Below are 20,201 nucleotides of genomic sequence, written 5' to 3' on the forward strand. Positions count from 1 at the left end.
CCAACTCAGTGTGTCTGTATTTGCACAACTGCAGCATATGAGGTTCCTATACACAATATTTAAAATTATACTGTGATCCCAGACGGGAGGAGAGGAAAGGAAGGAAACCCCTCAGCACGTGCCCTTATTGAATGAGTTGCTTTTGGTGAGAAACAGGGAACTTTATTTAACACCCTGATGGCCTTCATCAAAAGACAAAATAGTCTGGTTTGTTTAGACCAATATTTTCTTTTTATTCAAATACTTTCTTTTTCAAGTATAAGGAGCTGATAAACAGTGAGCCATATTTTACACCTCAGTTTCTCCACATTTTTATTTTTATTTTGTAAACTGTGGAGGGCTGCAACAAACCCTCTACCAACCAGCAAGGTGGGCCATTAGACACCTCCAGAGTCCTGATTTATTTCCACATTTTTATTTTTATTTTGTAAACTGTGGAGGGCTGCAACAAACCCTCTACCAACCAGCAAGGTGGGCCATTAGACACCTCCAGAGTCCTGATTTATTTATTATTTATTTATTTGTTTATTTTGCTTTTGTTAATTTTTTTATTGGTATTTGGTTACATGAGTAGGTTCTTCAGTGGTGATTTGTGAGATTTTGGTGCACTGAACCCAATTCATAGTCTTTTATCCTTCACCCCCTTCCCACCTTTCCCTTGAGTCCCCGAAGTCTATTATGTCATTCTGATGCCTTTGTACCCTCATAGTTTAGCTCCCACTACGGGTGAGAACACACAACACCATCCTGACTTAAATGACCATTTTTTTCTATAGTCAAGCTTCTGCAAGGAGGCTTTGAAAAAGCGAGAGCAGTCAGTAATGTGAGGATTGGGAGCTATAATTACAGGCCAGGGTGTCAAAGGTGGGGTTCGGTCGCACCGATGAATCACCTCGACAAAGGATCTAGAATCACAAGTCAGCTTATTTTAAAGCACTCTTTCGAGATCATTCTCTTCAGAAGTATGCAAATCAAAATGCTTTCATCATACATTATTTTAAATCTAGAAATAAGAGATCTTAGAGCTTTTTAATGATGGAATTGAAATTTTAAAAAAACCTTTAAACATTGTTTTCATGAACATGAAATTCACAGTGTCATCCCTAATGGACTTTTTAAAAAATTGTTTTAAAATTGCTGAAATTTATTCAATTTATTCATTTTTATCCCCTATGATATTTCCCTAATCTGTGGTATTGTGCTTCAGAATATTTTATATTGTAAATATTTATGAAAAGTGATGGAGACACTGCAATGAAGCATCTTTGTCAGTTCAGAATAATCCTTTGGGAGAATAAATTGAGATGAAATAAAACAAAACTAGGTAGGAAAGGAGGGGATTCAATATAAATATATTAACTATACACTGAAATATATTTTAAAGGGTATGAAAAAATCTAATAGATTTTGACTGTATTTTGGTATGTTACCCTAAGTACTGTATTAAAATAATAATAGTTTGTTAGCATTATTTTGTAGCTGTAAAAACCATTTTCAGTAATACAAGCTAAATCACTGGCTCTATTACACTTCCATTTATGAACTCCAAGGGCAAATCATTATAGTATAATACTTTCCAAACCATTTTCTTTCAAGGCCACCTTTAAGTGAATGAGAATAGTCAATAATTTTATCGTCATATATGTTAAAGCACATTAACAATTTATAACATAAAGGGCTATATCAAATGCAGTTTCATCAAAATGACACGCAGATCAAATTAACCAAATTAACCAACCATGAATGTTAGAACCAAGCATTAATCCAATTTATTTAAATTATACTATTGGATAACAAATCATTCCCTTTTCAAAAAGTATTTCAAGTCACGTCGTGGAGCGGGAAGTTCAACTGCCGGCACATTCTTTGTCATTCAGAGGCAGAACATGTGTGGTCACTGTAGAGGAGCTGGGGACAAGGGGTAGGAGGGTTTAAGGGGTTGATTTAGGATTTCTGTTGCTACTGCAGGCTACTAAGACATTTTAACATGTTTTGTTGTCTCTGTTGAACCTGAGCTATGGTTGTTTTAAAAAAGAGAAAAGCAGCAGTTGTTGATCTATAACGTAGTTTGTTTCTTTATTATTAGCCTTATGCTATTTTCTAATAAAAATATGTTTGGCCACCTGTAGTACTTGGATGAGAAATGAGTAAAAATAATTTTAGTTTTCTTTGAATATGAGTTAGCAATGCATTCCTAAAGAAAGTCAACCAGAAAATGAACCAGTTTGCCTTCCTGAATCTATTCATTCACAGAAAACAAAACAAAAATACCCTCACTGGGTCCAGCCTGGTCTCTTCTTGTCTTTTTGTTCTTTGAGGCTTGACAAATAGGAAGAGTGGGATTCCCATAAACAATATTTAAAATTATACTGGGATCTCGGAAGGGAGGAGGGGAAAGAAAGAAAAATCCTTAGCACGTGCTCTTATTGAATAAATTGCTTTCGGGGAGAAAGAATAAACTTTATTTAACATGCTGATGGCCTTCATAAAAAGACAAAGTAGTCTGGTTTCTTTAAACCAATATTTTCTTTTTCCTTTCTTTCTTTCTTTCTTTTTTTTTTTGACAGAGTCTCTGTCATCCAGGCTGGAGTGCACTGGCCCAATCATAGCTCACTGCAGCCTTGATATCCTAAGTTCAAATAGTATTCCCATCTTAGTCTCCCAAAGTGCTGAGATTACAGGCATGAGCCACTGAGACCAGCTTGACCAATATTTTCTTTTAATTTAAATAAGTTCTTTACCAAGTATAACAGTGGGCAAACTATCTTGTTTTCTGCAAATCTAACAGATCTAAATTAGTAATGCAGTTTATTGTTATAAGCAGCGCCTTCTTTACTTCTCTGAGCAGGGCACTGGCTTTGTCTGGGCCAAGATGAGCATCCCTGATGGGAGCGGGCGTGTGCAGGAGTGCTTTTAGAGGCTAGGGTGAATGTTCCAGTAACAGACAGCAGGTGGGCTGTACGCCTTGGTGTGCCTAATCCACCAGGGGCTCCCAGAGACATCCATGTTTGCTGAGCAACTGAGTATATCAGTGGGGCCAGTTGTCTGCTCTCAAAACTACAACAACAGACTGCTCTGGAACCCCTCTTCCTCCATCCCTTCCTCTGCCTGCACCTCCCTACCCAGTTTTTCTTGCTGTCTGTCCTTTTTTCTTTCTTTCTTTCTTTTTTTTTTAGAGAGTCTGGCTCTGTCACCCAGGCTGGAGTGTAGTGGTGTGATCTCGGTTCACTGCAACCTCTGCCTCCCTGGTTCAAGCGACTCTCCTGCCTCAGCCTCCCAAGTAGCTGGGTTTACAGGCGCCCACTACTGTGCCCCACTAATTTTTGTATTTTTAGTAGAGATGGGGTTTCACCAGGTTGGCCAGGCTGGTCTCCAATTCCTGACCTCAAGTGCTCTGCTCGCCTCAGCCTCCCAAACTGCTGGGATTACCGTCGTGAACCACCACACCTGGCCTCGCTGTCAGTCCTCAGGCAGTGGCTGCACTTTGGGGAAAAGTGGCTTGGGTCTTTTGCTGCAGTTCTGTGTTCTGTGCTGTTGACAGGCAGTGTTGCTCCCTGGTTATGTATGTATGGGTACCCTGCAGCTCCTGGGCCCCAGCATGGTGTATCAGCTGCTTCAGCTAAGGGCTACCACTGGCCACACCACACCATCCCCTCTGTGGGGGTAACCTGCCACTGGCCACACCACATGATCCTCTCTGTGGGGGTAACCTGCCACTGGCCACACCACACCATCCTCTCTGTGGGGTAACCTGCCACTGGCCACACCACACCATCCTCTCTGCGGGTGAGACCTGCCAAAGCTCAAGGGGGCATCAAGGCGGTAGAATGGAAGGTGCAGTGGACCACGGGGAGGGAGCCTCTAGTTCGGCTGTGACTAGCTGTGGCCTGTAGGCAAATCGGTAGGCCTTTCAGGGCTCCCCTTTTGCTTTAACAAAAATTTGTAGGAGGCCAGGCGCAGTGACTCACGCCTGTAATCCCAGCACTTTGGGAGGCCAACGCGGGAGGATCACTTGAGGTCAGGAGTTCGAGACCAGCCTGGCCAACATGGTGAAACCCTGTCTCTACTAAATATACAAGAGTTAGCCAGGTGGCGTGGTGGCACATGTCTGTAATCCCAGCTACTTAGGATGCTGAGGCGGGAAAATCATGAACCCAGGAGGCAGAGGTTGCAGTGAGCCAAGACCACGCCACTGCACTCCAGTCTGGGTGACAACAGTGAGACTCTGTCTCAAAAAAAAAAAAAAAAAAAAAAAAAGCAAAACTAGAAATTAGGCTTTACTATATAAAAAAGATGCAAGGGGAGCTGTCCTGGGAGGAGTGGGCAAGTGCCTGGGAACTTCAACGCTTGGTCCCCACCTTTCCTGCCTTGGGCCTCCAGGGGGCACTGGGCTCTGCGGAGCCCCACCTGAGAGCCCTTGCACCAGCTCACTTCTGAGGTCCTCTCCAACCTGTAAGATGCTCAAAATAGACTTGCTCTGAGCCCCACCTGTCACCTACATTCACAGCGATGGAGCAGCCAGGATAAGTCAGTCACATTCACAGCGTCTTTCCTTTGAAGTCGCTATTTCTTCACCCAGGATAACCACAGAAAAGAAAAACCGGACCTGAAAAAATCTGCTTGATTTTACATCTAGGACTGCTTTTTCTTCACCCCAAAACAATAATCTACATTGTTTACTACGGAACAGCTGAGGTGAAAATTCAGTTTAGTGGTGATAGCGTTGTTGGCGGGGGACTTAAGTCAATGACCACTTCATTGAAATTCTGCAAGAAAGCTCAATTTGGAAGTTTACCACTCGGATGAGCAACCCAGTGAATTACCACCTGACCTAAACATTTATGTTGCATATTGTATAAGCTATTGGGGTTTGCCTCTTTGTGCTCCACCACCACTGTTTAATTTTAATGGTCTTATTGAGCAGCGAAGGCAGGAGCACAAAATACAAGTTACAAAATTCTGTGTGTATATATATATCATTGGCAGTGCCAGCCCAGACAGCACGGGGCCTGGGTTCCAGGGTAAGTTTGATTTTATCTTGTTCTGCTTTTATCCTGTTGTCATAGAAATATCCCAAATTTAGGCATCTAAACTCTTATCATCAGGACCGCCTTTCATATCCAGAAACAACCCCTAAATCTTTGGCCAGATCATGTGTTGTAACTTTGAGTGAAAAAACGTGGTCAGTGTATCTAACCCTTCTGACATCTCAGAGTCAGTTTTAAATGTCTGTACACTGGTGGTCTATGCATATTACCACACACATTTCTATAAAAGCGTAAGATTTTTGACTTGAATTACTTACTCCATTCCAAGTCCAAATTGGCAATGCCAGTCAAATAAATCGGGCAAAGTATGATGGATGGTGAGATGGATAAATGAACAGTAAGGGCTTCAGAGAAACCACCAAATTTATCTTATTTAATACTTTGTGACAAGACAGTTTAAAGCACAGAGTTCTGTGGCTCAGTCTCATATTCTTTCTTTCATTTGTCATAGTCGGATAAAGTAGTGAGACAAATAAGTTTTGAAAATAAAAATTTGCCTACACAAATGTTAAGCTGAGCATCATCTGAGAATCATTGGAAAGCCAGCAGCTCCTTGCTCTTACCACATGGGCATAAGGATGTAGGGCTTTGGGGTCAGGCTGCCTGGCTTGGAGTCCCTTGTGTGGTGACTTTGGGCAAGTTCTTCATCACCACCACCCCCATTTCTTTTTCCTGAGATGAGTGTAGTAACAGTACCTACTTACAGGGCTGCTGTCAGAATTAAATGAGTTAATACATGTAGGGTGCTTGAAGAGTACCTGGCAGGTAGCAGACATTTAATAAACATTAACTACTGTGATTTATTTCCACAAAAGAAATCATTATAGAGAACTATTTTCATGAAATGCAGTCTGACATTTTCTTGGGCATGTTTCTGCCTCTTTGTCCTTCTATTTCAAAACCAACTGCTACAATTATTACGGTGTTTGAGGTTGTGTGTGTGTAAAGGGGTAATAATGAAAGTTTAACTCTAGGAAAACCCTGAGAACCACATCATCTGCTGAGAACCCTCATGACAGCAAATAGTTTTGCTTTTCCCAAGGCTGGGCACTGTCAGATCCCCTCGGTCTAATCCTGTAGTCTCCAAATTCCATCTGCCTGGTAATTCATAGTCATTGCAATGTTGGAAATCACAGGATTTCACAAAATCATAACCTAAGACTGAAAGGGACTTGAGTGATCAATCATTTAGCATTCTCCCACCCCCCCACCCCCTAAACGTAGCTACAATGAAAGGAATGGCTTGGAAGGGAACGTGCTCATTGAATGACTTGTCCATGGCCTGTGAGACCAGACTAGAACCAGCTCCCTTACCCCAACTGCTGCAACTGGGCTATTGTTCCGACACGCTGTTGCATTGTTTTACCCCCAGATGCCACCTAGCATAGTGTTAGGTCACAGTTGATATTCAATAAATATTCCTTTAACAAGTATATGAATAAATGAAACCAGCCTTAAATATTTTGTTTCAAAAGGTCTCTTTTATGATTTTTTGGGGGAAATGAATTATCCTCCCAAACACTTATCTTTTGCTCCAACCTAATTCCCAATATACATCCCAGTGTATATTGGGGAAAAAAATTCTATCATCAAGATTTCACTACATTCCTTTTAAAAACATGATCTTCCAATACCATATTGGAACTCATATACTTCTCTACTGGTTCGTTTTTCTCTTTCTTCTATATATAGTATTTAAGACAGTCACAGACTTAAATTGCAATGAAAAAAATTGTGAGGGTTCTTTTAGTTCACCCTTCAACCTTAAACTTGGCAGAGTAGACCAGGCCAGGACTCTCAGCCTTGCAAGGGAATCTCATAATCATGTTGAAGAACGAGGACTAGCTGGAACACAGCATCTGCATCCAGCTTCCTTCCACCTGCCTTGCTCCTTTACCCTTCTGCATCCAAATCCTGCCACGTTCTCTACAAAGCCTAGCCCAACACCCTCCCTTCAAGTCCAAAACCCTCTTTTCCCTTTACAAATTGTTGTAGTTTTTTTGTGTATATCGTTACACATTATCAATTATGTATTATCATTACATATTATCAATCACTTTAAAATTATTACTTGTATTTAGTTATCCAAGCAAGGCATACATTAATTCAAATTACACAACTTGGCCGGGCACAGTGGCACACGCCTGTAATCCCAGCACTTTGGGAGGCTGAGGTGGGCGGATTGCCTGAGCTCAGCAGTTTGAGACCACCCTGGCAACATGGTGAAACTCCATCTCTACTAAAATACAAAAAATAAGCCAGACGTGGTGGCACAAGCTTGTAGTATCAGCTACTAGGGAGGCTGAGGCAGGAGGATTGCTTGAGCCTGGGAGACGGAGGTTGCAGTGAGCTGAGATTGTGCCAATGCACTCCAGCCTGGGCAACAGAGCGAGACTTCATCTCAACAAAACAAAACAAAACAAACAAAAAAAACAAATTACAGAACTTCAAATATTATAACAAGGCTATGGATGGGTATTAATAATGATATGGCTAAAGCCCTTCTTGACAATTCCTCTAGTTCTTGTCTCTCTTAGTGGGCATCCTCTACACTTTTTCTGTCCATTTTGTATGCATTTTTACTTACAGAAATTTATAATTTTATTTTGTTTTTATATCAATAGTACCATATAATATGTACTGTTCTGCAATTTGCTTTTTTCATTAATAGTATATCTTGGTGATCTTTCCTGTCTCCGTATATATAGATCTGCTTCATTCTTTTGAACTGCTGCATAATATTCCAGAAGACAGATGCACCAGAGTTTATTTAGCCATTCCCTGTTGATGGCTGTTAGGCTGTTTTCTACTTCAGAACGACCAAAATTGCAATGAACATCCTTATACATGCTGAGCTCGTGGCTGCCTGCTTCTTTGGGTGACATACTGAGAAATGGAATGGTGGGTCACAGAATGTGCACATTATTAATTTTATAGTGCCAAACTGCTCTCCCAATTGGTTATATCAATTTACACACGTCAGCAGTATATGAAAGTGCCTGTTTTCCCATTAGCTTGCCAAAATCACTTTTTACCTTGTTTTACCTGCATGTATATTTTATCTCCTGGGCTGGGGGTTGTAAGCTTTATGAGAGAAGGGCCCAATGACTTCCTTCTATTTTATTTCATTTCTTTCCCTATCTAGAGGTGTTTAAGAATTGGTGTATACTCAGGAGGCTGAGACAGGAGGACCCCTTGAACCCAGGATTTCGAGACCAGTCTGAGCAATGTAGCGAGACCCCCTATCTCAAAACAACAAAACAAACAGCAAAAGAACTGGTGCTCAATAAGTGTTTGTTGAATGATCTCTAACCACAAGTTCTTTGTTAATCTCTGTGCAATATACTTTCCATTTACCAAGGCTGCATCTAACTTGGAGGTTATTTCTTAAGGTTGAAAAACATTCTTAGGAAAGTTGGCTGAATTTTTGCACATCCCTCGCTGGTAACAAGTTATAGATACCTTTCATTTAAAGTTGCCTGAGACGGGACTCACCTCCTGTTCTGCTGGCAGGAGGCAGTGAAAACAGATGTGGTTGTCTCAGACAATAGCTAGCAGGGTGTCCTACCCACTGAGAAACGGCAGACCAGAGGCGCCTTAAAAATCCTGGGAACCAGACAGAAGATGGAACGGTGAGGGAGTAGGGTCAGAATCCTCAGGACATTCTGGATTCAAGGAGGTAAATTCTTTTATGGAGTTTTGATATAGAGGAAACCACTAATAATGTGTAAAGTCTGACAATTAATGGATCCAGGTGAGGTGTAACTGTGGTAGGGTAGGAAAAATCAGAGGAAAGGAGAACTGGGCATGTTTTAAAAGGAAATTTGACTACAGGAAAGAGGGGTTATGAAGATGTGAATTATGCGATGGGAGATAAACTTATCCACCGGGCAGTGCCTCTGTTTATTTATATGTAATGTTAGGCTAAAACAATTCTAAAAATCACCAGCATGCTTCCAAATCTTGGAGCTCTGAACATTTAGTCTGAAAATAAGAAGTGTTTTAAAACGGATTGAGAATTATGTGTAGCTTAGTGTGTGGTTCAAAACAACACACACGAAGACATGTTCTCCCTCTTAATGTTTTCTTTTTCTCTCACCTATTGAACCGTTTCAGTAGCAACTGTGAAGCCCAGTGAGGGGACAATTGGATTTCAAAACAAACACAAATGAGCCAAGTGAGGAAACCATTTGCCGTGGTGCATGGATCGTCCCTAGGGGATCCTGGGATCTGTGGGGCTTAGAACTGGGCCCTTGTTTTGAATTCCTCTGAGGTGGACAGAAGCTGGACGGACACCTCAGTCCCAGCGCTGCTGTGATAGGGGAACTGCCCTTAAAATCAGGGCAACGGAGCCGCGGTTCCCATCGCGTCCCCTCAAACACTCAGGGCCCCGCACTTTAGTTTCTCAGCCCATTTCTTCTCGCCCCTTTCATCCCTTCACTTATCCAGGGCCGTTGCCAAAAAACCCTGGCAAGGACCAGGCCTCAGTCAGGCCCACGGTGGTCCATTGCACGCGACGGTAAACTCCTGGAGGACGCTCGTTTGGCCCTTGGGGAACCAATGCCCCTTTGGCCATTGTTGTAAGGAACAAAGAGGGCAAGAACTGAGGGCGCCCCCCCGAGGTAAGGCGGGGGAGGACACCCACCGGCGATCGGGGGGCTGGCCGGCTTGGGGCTGAGGTGCGCCGGGGCGGCAGGCTGGGAGCCGGGGGAGGCAGGGCTGGTCCCCAACCGCCGCGCCCCGCGAGTGATACGCACGGCGTCCGGTGCCCGGCAGAGCCCTTTCCTGCGTCGCAGCCAGTTTACTTTTATTCCCTTTTTTGTTATTTTTATTATTATTATTTTTTCCCGCGCAAAGCGGGAGCCAGACTGCCCAGGCGAGCCACGGCGGGGCCGCCATTTCCCGGTGAAAGCGCAGCGCGCGTAGGCACCGGGCGCCCCGGAAAGGGAACCGAAGGGGAGTGCCCGGCCCCGCGCCCTCTTCCGCGCCGGCCCCGGGGCGCACGCCCGCCCGCGGCGCCCGGGTGTCCGCACAGCAACCCCCAGCCCTCGCCCCGCCGCCCGGCGTCCCCGGCCTGACCTTCCCCGGCGCGGCCCGCCCCCGGACTCGGGTCCCTTCCCTCCGCCCGGCTGCTCCGCGCCCCCTCCATTGTCAGCCTGGAGCCGCCGGCGCCCTGCCCGGGCACCCTCAGAGGACCCCGAGCGGCCCTCCCCGGGCTCCCTCGGGCCCTGCGCAGTCCCCCACCCATCGCCCCGTGCCCCTCGGCGGCCAGGCGCCACCCTCCTCCCGCTTCTGCGCCTGAAACTCCGCATTCCCAGGAGCCCTCCGCTTCCTCCGGGTCTAGCCTCGCCTGGGGCCCGCTGCTGAACCCCGCATCCCTCCTCCTCCTCTCATTACCCTCGACGCCCCCGGCCCCTCGCTGGCCGCAGGAATTTGACCACTTCTTTAGTAGCCCCCTCTTTATCGCCCAAGGAAGCAAGTTGGGCGGCTGGATTTAAGAATTTGTTTTTGCAGGGGGTGGGTTGGCTATCGGGGGTGCGCCCGCAGGGGCTCGGGGGAGAGGCAGAGGTGGTTCTCTCCGGCCCCTGCACTGCCCCGGCGGCGCGTTTTGTTTCCAGACCCCGGAGCACCCTAAACAATAATGCCATCGCCATGGCGGGCTCACCTGGTGCTGCGCCGCCTGCTCAGGGCGCCCAGTGCCCTCTGCGCGCCCCTCCCCGGGCGCAGGTTCGGCCCGCGCGGCGCCGGTGCCGGGCAGGACTCTTTGCCTTTCTTTGGGTTCTATCTGTGCGTGTCAATGGCGGCAAGCGGCAGTTCTCTGGGCCGCGGATAGTAGCGGGGGGAGGAGGAGGAGGGAGAAGGGATTGCTCCTTCTCCACATAACCACCTCTAGGAGGAGTCGCTCAGCCTCATCCCCCGCCAGCCCAGGCTCCGCGACGGGTCCGGGGCTTTCGGTGGGGCTTGATGAGCTATTGTCCTTCAGGAACATTAATGGTGAAACCGCGCGGCCTCTGCGTACTTGGCCGATCTGCGGGACTAGCCGAGGGCCACTCGCTAAGATGAGGCTTTCCCCAGAGCTGGGCACAGACGCGCTATGGTCACGATCCAGTCTCCTGTTAGCCGGATCCACCTTTGGTGGGAAAAGGTGGCGTGGGCGTTCATCTGGCAGCTCTGGAGAGAACCTTAGAAGGGGAAAGAGAAAAATGCCACCTTTTTTATTTTTGTGTCCTTAAGTAATAATAAGTACATTAACGTTTGTGTCCACCACTGGGAAGAGTGCATAGGGCGGCCACAGCCATAAGAACTGAGAATTTATATCCGTGCCTGTAGCTTTTTAGAAATTAAGACCGATTTAGAATCCAGCGTTGCATAATATTTGGAAAGGCAGATATATGTTTTGGTGGATGAGACTGTGTGTATGGGCATACTTTTTAATTGGGTTGCTTTACAAGGTGTTAATTTGTAATATCCCAACGGGTATTTGGATGAGTGCGAGGCTATTGTCTTCAGGACCAGTTTTTATTAGTTACTAGAAAATGCATCTTTATGGGGGTGTGGTGGACACTGTCGGGTGTGATAATGGGGATTAGCAGTTGCTGTGTTCCTACTGGAAGTCAGTCTCGGCTTTGTATTGTGAGATGTTGGCCAGGGCTCCATGGCTGGAGGGGAGTCAAAGGAATGTGTTTATTTCAGTGGGAAACGCTAACTTGCTGTGGACCATCCAGGTTTCCTCTGATTTCTCCTTCAGTCAAAGGACTGTGAGAGGCAACATTTTGATCTCTTCCAAAAAGAGAAACCGGTGCAAACAGAATTCTCCAGGCTTGGCCAAATGGATGATTTTTAAAGCTGTTACATTTGGTAATATTGTGTATATTTGCTGCTACAAACTTGTAACTATTTAGGCAGTGGGGATTTTGGAGTGACTGAAAGCCTCCCAGTGTCTGAGTGGGAAGAACCCATGCCTACCACCCTCTGCGTCTCTACTAGTTAATCATGGCTACGGCTGGCATTTATAGATAGCAAGTTAGGTTTAGAACATGTGCATTTTAAAGTGTGTTTGCTGAGAAATCAGTCATCTTTCTCTCTGACTTCCTCCAAATCACGCATATATCATCAACATATGAATAAATCTCTATTTCAGTCTCCTATGGCTTCTCAAACTCCCCTGGACTCAACAGTTTCCATTTCTTGGGGCTTCCTTTACTCTTTTCCTAAGCCTTTCACGCCCTCTGTGTATGACCTCACTGTTCTCTGTCTTGGAAGGTATTTTCCAGGTTAGGCTATCCAGTCAGGATAAAGTCTTCTTTCCCCAAGATACATATTTAAAGGGTTTCACATGAACCCCTGGGGCATCCCATAATGATGTCCTTTCCGATTCCTAGAGAAAGGGTGTCTCTTATACATTCAGGTGTCCATTCTTCACCAGAAATAACCTTCAGGCCAACATTCAAGAGAGTTCAGGAGTTTTCTATGAGTGCTTGAAAAATACTCATACTCTGTCATCCAGTCAGCCAGGCTGACTGAAATATAGTTGAATAATTCATCAGTAGATATTAGATTCACATTCAGCCTGTAATTTCCCAATAAAAGTGGCATATGTGGTCATTTTTATGTGAATTTTATATAATAGTTCATCCTAGCATTTTGTTATGTGCTATCCTGAGAGAGGCTGGATCTAGGAAATTTACTGGTTAGGATTCTCCCATTTCATACTGGTTGGTTTCTTCAGACAGATGATGCTGTTGCAACTCAGAAAATCAAGGAGGATGCCAGCTTCATAATACTTTGGTTCTTAGGATAAAAGCATTCTTAGAGTTCACCTAGTCCAAACCTTTGTTATAGGAAGAAATCTGGTATTTGGATGGGTGAAATGACTCAGCCACGGCCTCACAGGATATTAGTGGGAGATCCTACAGTGCATGTCCAGATACCCAGTCAATGCAATTTCCACCAATTCCAAACTTTTCAGGATGTATAGGCAACAAATATGCCACTTAATCTGCAGGTCTGAATTATGTATGTTGAATACCGAGCATTTAACGCATAAAAAGTTAACACTGAGATAGTATCATATAATATTATATAAAATTAAAATACATTTTAAAACGTCAACATGATCATAAATTGATGAGTGATCTAGAGTTCTGCAGTGGCCTCTAGCTCGGGGAACCTCTGACAAGTTGAATAATAAAGAATGATAAGAGCTTATACTTATTGAATGTTTACTGTGTGCACCGTACTAAGCACTTTATCCTTACTAACTTATTTCATCCTTTCAACACTTGTATGGGGCAAGCACTGTTTTCTCCTTTTTACAGACAAACTGAGGCAGGGAGTGGATGAGAAACTTTCCTACAGTTATAGAGTTAGGAAGTGGCAGATCCACGCTGTTAATCACTGCCTTAATCTGAAGGTGGAGAAGTGCCTGTTTTAAGCAAAGGAATTTTGCACTCGGTCACATGATTTGAGTATGAGAGGGGTCCTTGGACCCCTCCCAATAAATGTCCCCAAGGAGTCAGCAAACAGCCTAATTACAGGAGGGTCGGTTGATTACAGTTGCACTGAAAACATTTTCTTAACCCTTGGCCTGTCTGTGTGCATAATATTATGAATACAGGTATTGATTGTGAGTTGACTCCATTACAGCAGAGATGTCTTTAATACTTTTATTGAGATGCAGGATGAAGAGCTTCTCCATTTACAGACAGGCATGTAACATAATTTAGAGATAAAAAAGAGAATAAAATGAATCAGTCATCCAACCAGATTTGTGTCTTATTGGGTTGCTAGTAATTCATCCACAAAATCATCTACTTCAAAAATAACTTTGTTGATTTACCCCCCAAACCCTTTTTCTTTTTCATGATCCAAATTTGTGATTTTGTGTAAATTGAGTGGACTTTTATTTTCCATGATTAGTTCTAATCTAGTTTATGATACATATTATAATTTGTAATCATTTTACCCTTCTAGGATCTTAGTATGCAATTACCTTAGTAATTTCCTGACATTGCCTCTTCCAGAAGTACTATGTGCATGTAGGTATATATTTATATCTGGCATATGTAACTATATATGTAAGATTTGTGGATCTAAATTAATTTTATTTGGGAATTTCTGATCTCCTTTGAAGTAACCTGAGATTCCCTGGGAGTGTCATAGAAACAGATGGAAATCACTGGTTTATGCACTTCTTTGGATGTAAGTTAGGAACTCTAGACACTATATTAATTTTATCAAGGCACCAACTGGTATAACTCTAAATAGCAACGTGGGAGCTTGAGGTTATGAATGCAGACAAAGCACCAGGCTAACAGTATCCCACCATGTGAAAGAATAAACACAGCTTCCAAAAGTACCTTATAGCTAGGAAAATACTAGGCAATTTGACACACAAAATTTTTTTTTTAAGCTGGAAACTTACAAAGTCTTTCCTGTTGTTATATTTTGAATAGTGAACATGATTGATGTTAAACTTTTATTTCCTTGATCACGACTGATGACTTTAGGATCTTAATCATGGGTGGAGGGGGAATAATGTCCTTAAAAAAAGGACACACAGGCAATCATTAGGCCAACAAAGACTGTACTTAGAATTTCTGGCTAAAATGAATGTCTTGGTCTCCTAACAAAAGAAACATTTTACTAGTCCTGGTTCTTAAAAACAGTAACAAACTGTGTCTTTTTTGATACTAAATTCTGACCCTTTGGTTCTGGGAAAGGGGATTTGCATGAGTAGGTATGTGTGTGTATAGATGCGTATTTAGATATATACATTTATATATGAATCAAGAAATATTTGATGCATATGTTACATGTGTATACCTTGTAAGATGAGTAATGACTCAGATTTCAGTGTGCTCAGAGTCAGGGCTGGTTTGGATTTTAAAGGAATCTACTGAATGTTTAGCATTTAACTGATGAATTGTATTATAAAAGAAAATGAAGTGTTTCAGGTTTTTAAGACAAATACACTGTCAGCCCCAATTATGCAAAGTTGTGGTTAGGAAAATAAGGCACGTGGTGTCGTTACGTTTAATAGAAACAGAGCCCAGAGCTAAGGGGAGTGTGCCAGTTGGTAACTTGCTCTGATCCATTACGGAGCTCTCTGGGAGATCATCCTGTTACCTCCAGGCAGAGTTCTTTGTGACAATTGTGATGAGAAGTGGCAGCAAGCATCCAGAGAGTTTGGACTTTAGCATCCGTGTTGGCAGATCTGTGCAATGTGACCTCACACCTAAACAAAATTGCTCTTTACAGTTTAGGCCCAGTCTGGAGAATGGGGGCATTGATTTTCCAAATCCACAAATGCAGAATACCATCGTGAAACTGTAATTTATTTATACAAATGGTGTGTTTTTACAAAGGCCATCTGTCAGTTGACTCTCTGATCTAAAACAAATCTGTTTGTTCCCCCAGAAGAAATAACATGTCTGTTGAAAAAAGATTTATGGACGACAGGCTGCCCAATCCACCAGCCATTGGTATAATAGTAACTATTTATGATATATTTACTTCTAAAGGGGTGCTGTGAGTGGAAACTATTACTTGTAAAGTATGGTAATTAATTTTTCATTACCTCAAAGCCAAGAAATGGAGCCCACTTGCATTTATTAAGATTGCTGCATGAGAAACATGTTCCTTCTGGAAAAAAAAAATCCAGGTAAAGTATTCATAGAGCTGTGGTTCTGTGATAACTCACTGTTCTGATTGGGTAGATATAGGCCCATGGGGTTGATCTCAAGCCTTTGATTGTTTTCTGGAGGACAAGGAGACAAATCACTCTTGAATGACCATGGCTACTTTATCTCTAGGCACCACGGATGGCCCTCATTAAAAATTAGAACTTTCTATTAATACTAAAAGAAAAGAAGATTCTAGGCTAGGAGAAATTGAAATGGAAAAGAAGGGAAGGCTCTCTGCCCTATCTCCACCTCTCCCCAGCCTCTGACCCCTGCCACAAAGAAGATACTCAAACTATTTATCTGTTTATGTATTTATTCCTGGACTCCCACCCTCAGCTTTACTGAGGTGTAATTGACAGATAAAATCGTACAGTTGACCCTCTATTTCTTTCTTTCTTTTTTTTTTTTTTAATACTTTAAATTCTAGGGTACATGTACACAACATGCAGGTTTTTTTACATATGTATACATGTGCCATGTTGGTGTGCTGCACCTGTTAACTGGTCATTTACATGAGGTATATCTCCTAATGCTATCCCTCCCCCAACCCCACGACAGGCCCCGGTGTGTGATGTTCCCCACCCTGTGTCCAAGTGTTCTCATCGTTCAATTCCCACCTATGAGTGAGAACATGCGGTGTTTGGTTTTCTATCCTTGCAATAGTTTGCTCAGAATGATGGTTTCTAGCTTCATCCATGTCCCCACGAAGGACATGAACTCATCGTTTTCATGGCTGCATAGTATTCCGTGGTGTACATGTGCCACAATTTCTTAATCTAATCTGTCATTGATGAATATTTGGGTTGGTTCCAAGTCTTTGCTATTGTGAATAGTGCCACAATAAACATACGTGTGCGTGTGTCTTTATAGCAGCATGATTTATAATCCTTTGGGTATATGCCCAGTAATAGGATGACTGCAGTTGAACCTCTATTTCTATGGGTTTTGCATCCGTAGATTCAACCAAACACGGTTTGAAAATGTAGTTAGGCCTGTAATAGTTGCATCTGTGCTGAACTTGTAGGGACTTTTTTCCTTATCATTATTCCCTAAACAATACAGTATTACAACTATTTACATAGGATTTGCATTGTATTAGGTATTATAAGTAATCTAGAGATAATGGGCATAGGTTACATGCAGATACGAACCATTTTATATAAGGGACTTGAGCATCCTTGGATTTGGTATCTGCAGGAGTTTCTAGAACCAATCCCCTGTGGTTACTGAGGGACAACCATATGTATTTAAGGGATACAATGTGATGCTTTCATATGCATATATATTATGAAATTATTATCACAATCATTAACACATCAATTACTTTACATAGTTAGCTTTGTGTGTGTGCGTTGAGGACATTTAAGACCTACTTTCTTAGCAAACTTCAGGTATACAATACGGTATTACTAACTCTAGTCACCATGTTGTACATTAGATCCCCAGAATGTGTTCCTTATAACTGAAAGTTTGCACTCTTCGGCCAACATCTTTTCATTTCCCTCAATTCCCAGCCCCTGGCAACCACCATTCAACTCTGTTTCTTTGAGTTTGACTTTTTTTTTTTTTTTTTTTGAGACAGAGTCTTGCTGTTGCCCAGGCTGGAGTGCAGTGGTGCGATCTCGGCTCACTTCAACCTCTGCCTCCCAGGTTCAAACTGTTCTCCTACCTCAGCCTCCCAGGTAGCTGAGACTACAGGCATGCACCATCATGCCCAGCTAATTTTTTTTTTTGTATTTTTGGTAGAGACGGGATTTCATCATGCTGGCCAGGCTGGTTTTGAACTCCTGACCTCAAGTGATCCTCCCGCCTCAGCCTCCCAAAGTGCTGGGATTACAGATGTGAGTCACCGCACCCAGCCGAGCTTGACTATTTTAGATTCCACATTTAAGTGAGCTTATACATTTCTCTTTCCTTGTCTGACTTGTTTCACTTATTAGCATAATGCTCTCAAGGTCCATCCGTGTTGTCACCAATGGCAGGATTTCCTTCTTTCCTTCTTTTTAATGACTGTATATAATGGCAAAAACTGCAATTACTTTTGCACCAATCTGATATATACATATATACACATGCACACACACACGCACAATTTCTTTATCCATTAATTCATCAACGGACATTTAAGTTGTTTCCATGTCCTGGCTATAGTGAATAATGGTGCAGTGACCATAGGAGTGCAGATATATCTGAAGCTACTGTTTAGGATATATACCCAGGATATATACCCAGAAGGATATATACCCAGAAGATGGGTTGCTGGATCATAAGATGGTTCTATTTTCAATATTTTGAAGAACCTCCATACTGTTTTCTGTACTGGCCCTATCAAATTTCATTTTCACCAGTAGCGTACAATAATCTCGTTTCTCCACATCCTTGTCAATGCTTTTAATCTTGTCTTTTTGATAACAGCTAACCTAACAGATGTGAGGTGATATCTCTTTGTGGTTTTGATCTGCATTTCCCTGATGACTAGTGATGCTAAGCACCTTTCATGTGCATGTGTACCTGTTGGCCATTTATCTTTCTTTGGAACAATGTCTGTTCAGGTCATTTGCCCATTTTTAATTGAGGTTTTTTTTTTTTTTTTTTTTTTTTTGCTATTGAGTTGTATGAGGAGTTCCTGATATATTTTGGATATTAAATCCTAATAGGACATATGGTTTGCAAATATTTTCACCATTTCATAAGTTACCTTTTCATTTTGTTGATTGTTCCTTTGCTGTGAAGAAGATTTTTAGTTTGATGCCATCCCATTTGCTTATTTATTTATTTATTTTGTTGCCTCTGCTTTTGAGGTCATATCCAAAAAAATCATTCCCTAGACCAATGTCGAGGAACTTTCTCCTAGGTTTTATTCTACATTTTTACAGTTTCAGGTCTTACATAGAAGTCTTTAATCTATTTCAAATTATTTTTTGTGAGTAGTGTAAGACAGAAGCTCAATTTCATTCTTTTGCATGTGGATATCCAGTTTTTCCTTCGCCATTTATTGAAGAGGCTGTCCTTTCCCCATTGTGTATTCTTGGCACCTTTGTCAAAGATCAGTTTACTGTATTAAATATTTACTTATTTTGGAATATTTATTTTTGAATGGGACCTAATATTTCTCAAGTACATATTCTCTTCCAGAGGCTTGGCTAGATCACAGGAGAGGTACAAAAACCCATGCCTTCTTCTCTCTGGAAGCTTGCCATCTACCTGATAACTCAGGGCTTGGTGATAGGTAGATAAATCCCCTTGAAATTGTTCATGAAAAGTGGTTAACAAGAGTCAGTAGTTATCTCCAAACATCTTTCTTAATGTCTTTCTTAAGTGAATTTATCTCCAAACATCTTTCTTAAGTTAACATCTTTCTTAAGTTTTCTGAAGCATTCTTAAGATCAGCTAAACCAGGTTTCTTCCTCAGATGTTTTACTTTATTTGCTTTTTATTTATTTTTGCTTTTCAAATATTTAAAAACATAAGTAATATTTGAACATGGTACAAAGGTGGACAGTGCAAGGGGCCCTTTCTCTTATGTCTCTGTTGCATTCTTGCATTGCTATTAAGAAATACTTGAGGCTGGGTAATTTATAAAGAAAAGAGATTGCACTATTTACAATAGCAAAGACTTGGAACCAACCCAAATACCCATCAATGATAGACTGGATAAAGAAAATGTGGCACATATACACCATGGAATACTATGCAGTCATCAAAAAGAATGAGTTCATGTCCTTTGCAGTGACATGGATGACGCTGGAAGCCATAATTCTTGGCAAACTAACACAGGAACAGAAAACCAAACACCACATGTTCTCACTCATAAGTGGGAGTTGAACAATGATAACACAGGGAGGGGAACATCTCACACCAGGGCCCGTTTGGGGATGGGGGGCGAGGGGAGGGAGAGCATTCGGACAAATACCTAATGCATGTGGAGCTTAAAACCTAGATGATGGGTTGACAGGTGCAGCAAACTGCCATGGCACATGTATACCTATGTAACAAACCTGCACATTCTGCACATGTATCCCAGAACTTAAAGTAAAATTTAAAAACTAAAAAAAAAAAAAACCAAACAAGATTTAACTGGCTCATGGTTCTGCAGGCTGTGCAAGCATGGAGCCCACATCACTTTGCTTCTTTTTTCCTGTTCCACGGCTCGTCTCCAAAGGTAAGCACTGTAAATTCTTAGCTGTTTCTTCTGATATTTATCTACATACATCTAGAAAGAAATAAAGGAAGGAAGGAAGGAAGGGAAGAAAGAAGGGAGAGAAAAAGAAAAAGGAATGTAACACTGTTTCTTGACTTACCAGTATGAGTCACTATTCCTAGTGATTTATTACTGTGAAATGAGGATCTAGTTCTCTTACACGCTTTCTTTTCTTCCCACTTCCTTTTTTCCTATCCCCTTGATACAGTTATATCACAGTTTTTGGTTAAATTAATATGATTATGATCATATAGTTATTACAGCAGA

General features: G+C 42.3%; 1 protein-coding gene and 1 long non-coding RNA gene across 4 annotated transcripts in view; one reads left to right on the forward strand and one right to left on the reverse strand.

The window, feature by feature from the left end:
• The window catches only part of MACROH2A2 (macroH2A.2 histone), a 59,288-nt gene extending 48,419 nt beyond the window's left edge, over nucleotides 1-10,869 (reverse strand). The window contains exon 1 of the mRNA XM_007963189.3: nucleotides 10,714-10,869. The gene's annotated coding sequence lies outside the window, so the exon portion shown is untranslated. The remainder of the gene's footprint in view (nucleotides 1-10,713) is intronic.
• Nucleotides 10,870-11,018: 149 nt separating this feature from the next.
• The window catches only part of LOC103216066 (uncharacterized), an 81,284-nt gene continuing 72,101 nt past the window's right edge, over nucleotides 11,019-20,201 (forward strand). For 2 of the 3 annotated variants that reach the window (XR_005244138.2, XR_012093985.1), the window contains exons 1-3: nucleotides 11,019-15,532; nucleotides 15,635-15,711; nucleotides 19,830-19,895. This is a non-coding gene — a long non-coding RNA (uncharacterized lncRNA). The remainder of the gene's footprint in view (nucleotides 15,533-15,634; nucleotides 15,712-19,829; nucleotides 19,896-20,201) is intronic. The other variant, XR_012093984.1, reaches the window with a different exon arrangement.

This window comes from Chlorocebus sabaeus, chromosome 9, assembly GCF_047675955.1.
Source record: "Chlorocebus sabaeus isolate Y175 chromosome 9, mChlSab1.0.hap1, whole genome shotgun sequence".
In the NCBI taxonomy this organism is placed as follows: domain Eukaryota; kingdom Metazoa; phylum Chordata; class Mammalia; order Primates; family Cercopithecidae; genus Chlorocebus; species Chlorocebus sabaeus.